The sequence below is a fragment of the Etheostoma spectabile genome, unplaced genomic scaffold (genome assembly GCF_008692095.1).
Source record: "Etheostoma spectabile isolate EspeVRDwgs_2016 unplaced genomic scaffold, UIUC_Espe_1.0 scaffold00019269, whole genome shotgun sequence".
NCBI lineage: Eukaryota > Metazoa > Chordata > Actinopteri > Perciformes > Percidae > Etheostoma > Etheostoma spectabile.
Window position 1 is genome coordinate 21,972 of NW_022604785.1, and position 6,289 is coordinate 28,260.

General features: G+C 42.8%; 1 non-coding gene across 1 annotated transcript; it reads right to left on the minus strand.

The window, feature by feature from the left end:
- Nucleotides 1–1,002: 1,002 nt before the first annotated feature.
- trnak-uuu (transfer RNA lysine (anticodon UUU)) lies at nucleotides 1,003–1,075 on the minus strand. Its single transcript has one exon. It is a non-coding gene; the product is annotated as a tRNA-Lys (tRNA).
- Between the last annotated feature and the right edge of the window lie 5,214 nt (nucleotides 1,076–6,289).

Below are 6,289 nucleotides of genomic sequence, written 5' to 3' on the forward strand. Positions count from 1 at the left end.
GAAGAGTGCTTGTTGGCACTGTAGGCGGACAATTTAGAAAATTAAGTTACTTTAAACTTTACACTGTTACATCTCCTCTGAATTACCATCTGCAAATTTCCAAGCCTCGTTGGCATGCCGACCACCATCTACAGTAGGTAAATCACTGGCTAGCTATGCAGGACTACCTCATACCTTTTACCAGGTTCAGGTGGTTAATAGTTATGGTCAAATGAAGCTTCATTAAGCTTTCTGAACAATGGTCTTCTTTTTCTGAACTTATTCACTCAGTAGTGTTTTATTATTGGTTGTGCATCTGTGATTGCCCTAGAGGTCTCTCAGTCCAGCATCTCTCTCCCTCATCTTTGTTAGTTTTACACTGTCCAGCATAAATCACTGACACCATACCTCACACTCATCCATGCATACACCATGCATACATGTATACAACCTTTGCACACAGTCTTTTGTCCTGGCCTTTTCATGGGGTCATGACAAAGCATCTAGTGTTGATCTTAGCCTTTGTGTGAGTACATAGGTTTCCACATACATTGTTTTTATTAAGATTGACGACCAAATTGTTAGTTTTAGGGTAGGTGTTTTAAAAAACACTACTGCTGCTAAAAATACAGTGACAGGTGGTTGAATACTCGCACTAGCACATGAATGGAATTTGTCATTCTTTGATTATTTCTGAGATTGATACAATGAAAGGAATTATTTAAGAGTGGTAGCAAACCAATGAAAAGGGTTATAGAACATAAATGGTATGTCCTTGGACATACTATCCAAGCAGGGAGATGAGTACAGAGATTTAGGTGCTAGCAAGATGGATGTAGGTTGCCCATTGTTCATTTAGACTTACCAGCAACATTGTTATGATACAAACCTGCTTGAAAAACAGTCACAATTCTTTGTAAAGACTTGTGGATGGAACACACATGATATGATTGTATCTGAATTGGTCCATTTCCTTACAGGTATGTCAAATGGACAACTCATCTAGCAGAATGTGCAACTCTACGCCTGAACAGGGACTTGAACCCTGGACCCTCAGATTAAAAGTCTGATGCTCTACCGACTGAGCTACCCAGGCTTCTAAAACAGAGGACTGTGGGAAAAACAATCTCCTGAACTACAAATTAAAGTGCAAGTAAATGAAGACCAAAAAGCTGTTGCCATGATCACGGTCTTCAGGACAGCAGGAGGGTAGACCATAATTCGCACATTGCCTGAGAACACCAAATGTTATTGCACAAACTGGTTGAAAATTGGCTAAATTGGCCAAAATGGTTAAAAAGCTCAAAGTCACAACTCATCATGGCCACTTGCAGATTGTGAACATCCTGCAAACCTGCATGACAGATGACGATAGCGAGCACTTCATACATATCCCAGAATCAAGCTGTTGCCTTACCAGGGACTTGAGCTGTGGTTTTCTTTTTTCGCTCAAAACGTTGATAACCTAATGCAATTTTATGGCTATAGACAAATAAACTTTACTGCTAGTGGGTACAATAAAACAACTCTCCTCTGGTTCCGCTACTATACTCTTAGTGTCCTCATTCGGAAGCACTATACGTAATTTGATCAAAAGCCCTCGTGACAGGAAAAATCCACCAGATGACTTGCAATCCAAGCAGGGAGATCAGCACAGAGATTTGGGTGCTAGCAAGATGGATGTAGGTAGCCCATTGTTCATTTAGACGTACCACCAACATTGAAAACAGAGGTCTGTGGAAAAAACAATCTCCTGAACTACAAATTGAGGTTCAGTAAATGAAGAATTAACTGTTGCCATGGAAGGAAAAATCCACCAGATGACTTGCCATCAAAGCATAGAGATCAGCACTTCATACATATCCCACAATAAAGCTGTCGCCTTACCAAGGACTTGAGCTGTGGTATTCTTTTTCACTCAAAACATTGATAACCTAATTCAAACAACACAGCTTCAGACAAGTAAACTTTATTGCTGGTGGGTGCAAAAAAACAACTCTCCCTCTTGTTCCGCTTCTATACTCTTAGTGTTACGGTTAGTAAGACCCAGAACCATAGAGATACAAAAGGCACGTTTAATGAGCACGGAGGGGTTCAAACACTGGTGTAGACAGGTGGCTGGTCGAAGTGAGGGAGGAAGGCAGCTCGGAGGGACAACGGATGGATCTAAGGAGAGGCAGAGTTAGTACTAGAATACAACAACAAACAACAACACAGGCGCAAATGACTAGGAGCCCAGTTACCACAATAGTGCATGTAATGATCTGGCGTTGAAGAGGCGGTCAGCCCGGGTTTATGTATTGCAGTGGGTGATGAGTGATGAGGAACAGCTGAGTGGATGACGGAACGTAGATGGAAAGCCACGCCTCTAGATCCCCTGGAACGCCCTCACGGCAAGACAGACAAGACACACAGAAGAAAGGGAAGACACGACACAGGTTGGGGAATGCACCAGACCACAACACTTAGCCCTCGTGACAGGAAAAATGCACCAGATGACCTTCTATCCAAGCAGGGAGATGAGTACAGAGATTTGGGTGCTAGCAAGATGGACGTAGGTTGCCTATTGTACATTTAGACTTACCAGCAACATTGTTATGATGCAAACCTGCTTGAAAAACAGCCACAATTCTTTTTAAAGACTTATGGATGGAACACAAACAATATGGCAGCATCTGAAGTGTTCAAGAACGTCAACTCTACACCTGAACAGGGACTTGAACCCTGGACCCACAGATTAAAAGTCTGATGCTCTACCGACTGAGCTACACAGGCTTCTGAAGCTACCCGCTGTGGAAAAAATAATCTCCTGAACGACAGATTGAAGTTTAAGTAAATGAAGACCATTAAGCTGTTGCCATGACCACGGTCTTCTGGACAGCAGGAGGGTAGACCATAATTTGCACAATGCCTGAGAACACCAAATGTTATTGCACAAACTGGTTGAAAATTGGCTAAATTGACCAAAACGGTTAAAAAGCTCAAAGTCCCAACTCATCATGGCCACTAGCAGATTGTGAACATCCTGCAAACCTGCATGACAGATGACGTTAGCGAGCACTTCATACATATCACACAATCAAGCTGTTGCCTTACCAGGGACTTGAGCTGTGGTATTCTTTTTTCGCTGAAAACGTTGATAACCTATTGCAATTTGTGGACAAATAAACTTTATTGCTGGTAAAACAATAAAACAACTCTCCCTCTTGATCCGCTTCCTCTTGACGGAAAAATCCACCAGATGACTTGCCATCCAAGCAGGGAGATCAGCACAGAGATTTGGGTGCTAACAAGATGGATGTAGGTTGGCCATTGTTCATTTAGAGATAGCACCCGCATTGTTATGATGCAAACCTGCATGAAAAACAGCCACAATTCTTTTTTAAGACTTGTGCATGTTACTTACATGATACAACAGTGTCTGAAAGTGTTCAGAATTGCCAAAGTGTACAACTCATCCAGCTCATCCAGAACTCGGACAATTTTGCTCAATTTGGCCTTAATTGTTTCTGGACATCTGTTCTTTTTAAACAGTTAAAAAGCAGGCCGGTTAGCTCAGATTGTTGAGTGTGGTGCTAAAAATGCTAAGCACCGGCAGACACTTTAGGGGTTCTAAAATCACCTAACCCTACGCCCAAGAGCATCTGTATCCACCTTTTTTATGCACAAATTGGCCATCAGCGCAAAACAAGTCTCAATCTCTATAGCTCTACTTTCCACGTCTTTTGTAGGAAGGCCAAAAACATACAGTTGTAAGGTTGTCTGCTCAGTAAGTGCAAATATGAGTCACAGGTAACTGATGTGCCTAGCATTCAATCTATTTCCTTCAACAAAAGCTAACTGGCCACCTAATTAGTCTGCTGTGCGCCTTCAATATCATATCATATCAATATTATGTGGATATTATGAAAGAAACTGTCAGCAAACACTTGCAACACTTTTAAAGGTTCCATGGTGTAATGGTTAGCACTTTGGACTCAAATCTCAGTGGAATGTGTTTTTAAGCCACAGTATAAGTGAAAAAAATCAACCTTTCAACTTTCCACATTTAGTTTAAAGTGAGCTTACAGGTTTAATGTCCTTGGCCATTTAGACTGAAAACGGTATGTTGGTGGGGGCATGTTGAGGAGTCACCTGGTTGTTAATGTGAAGGAGCTCCACATTTGACAGTATTGACTGGAAGTGATAGGCTTTGAGTTACATGGGGGATACACACTTTGCATTCAGTCACCATAAAAATTAGGTATCACTGAATTTGAACTTGTGTTGCTGCAGTCAGAGTATACAGTGCTCATCCTGACGGGCCAGTATAGTGCATCAGAATTGCTTGTTGAATGGTCTATTAGCTTTGAACCCCCCTTCCCCACAGCTTTCAATTGTCAGATATGGGTGGGGAGTGGGCACTGTGTCCAACCCTTTCTGTGTAAAAAAAAAACACTAAAGAAGTCTCTTGGATGAGAGACAAAACTTCTGCGGAGGACCTTTTTACCAACCTGTTGCCCTTCAGGTTCAAGGAGTCTTTATTTTCAAGATGGCGGCTTAAGGGACAGTCGGGACGAGGGGCGCTGGCGCTTATTTTTGCCTATTTCTCCAGTTTATACTCTGCAAAAAGCGACAAGGCAGTCTCTTCTCGTCGGCTAAACTTGCGATGAGTATTAGTGATTATTTTTTAAGACCGTCTGAGAACATGCCACGAAGGAAAAACGTTGTGACGGAGACGACAGGGGAATCGAGCGGAGAAGCTAATAAGGCTACTGGCGGTTTGGCTAGCGAAAAGGTTTGCGACTCTGAGAGGATGGACCCAGCTCTTCAGGAGGTGATTCGTGCGGTAACCGACAACCTTACGAAGGTTTTCGAAGACAAATTAAGGGACCAACTTGACCCGATATCGAGATTTATGCATGATTACCGAGAGCAGCTTCAAGAACACGAGAGGCGCATCGCAGAGGCAGAGTCCCGTATCTCCACCGTGGAAGACGAAACAGCCCCTGTCGTTAATAAGCTGAAGTCACTGGAGAGACAGGTGAAAGAGCTCACGGATCACATTGATGACATGGAAAATAGGGGTAGGAGACGAAACATACGCATAATTGGGCTCCGAGAGTCTACGGAATACGCGGAAGGGAATGATCCCGCTTTATTCTTTGAGAAGTGGCTCCCAAAAGTGCTGAACATCCAAACGGAAACCGGGAAGCTAAAAGTGGACAGAGCTCATCGCACCGGAGGTCCAGTTCCCGCCGCTGGCCAAAGGCCACGTCCAGTCCTGGTTAGGCTGCACAACTACCGCGACAAGGAGAGGATCATGCGTGCGTCTTTGGAAAAGGGCAAGAATGGGCAACCCCTGGAGCACGACGGTGCCTCTGTGATGTTTTTCAGGATTTCTCAGCGGCTGTTGCACAGAAGCGTAAAGGCTTTGATGGCGTTAAGAAACGTCTGAAAACCGTGGATGCCAGCTACAGCTCCTCTACCCCGCCAAGCTTAAAGTCACTCACCGTGGTACTACAAGTATGTATCAGACCCCAGCTGAAGTTGAACGATTTCTGGATATGCTTAAATAAGCCCCGCTGTCAGCGCCATGGGACACATAGGTACTTCGTTTTACTGTTTTATACACCTATGTGAATTCAATTATTGTGATGAATAGTATTCTTATGCGGAGACATTATGCTTGTCGTTATATATTACTTTTTGTAAAATGGGTAAATAATGGTTCTTATTATCCAAGCGCCGGCCCCCCCTTTTCTTTTTTTTCCTTTTTTTTGGTTGTTGCTCTTGAATTAGCTAAACAGGTGACTGTTTGTTGTCAGAAGACCTACACACCTGCTCTTCACCGTTTGGAGGAGAAATAGTTTATCTGTTATGCCAATGTTAGGCAATGTTTGTTGGCAGTTAGCTAGTTTTACTGTTTGTTACATGTTATTCCAGCTCTTTTTGAAGTATGGAGGGGGAGGGAGGAGAGAAAAATGTTCGACCTCATTATACCAAAGAAACTATGTCAGAGTCCACGCCCTTGTTTTTATAGCTAAATGCTATTATGTCAGCACTTAATATTTGTACATGGAATGTTAATGGCATTCACACACCTCTTAAACGGAGAAAGGTCTTAACATATCTTGAGAGGGCACAGGTTCAAGTAGCTTTTTTACAAGAAACCCATTTGGATGCGAAAGAACATGCAAAATTGCAACAGGGTGTTTTCAATCAGGCTTCTTTTCCTCCTTTACATCTAGAAGCAGAGGTGTTATCATTCTGATCCGAAAATGTACCATTAAACTTATGGATTGCATAAAAGATGCCGTGGGAGATATAT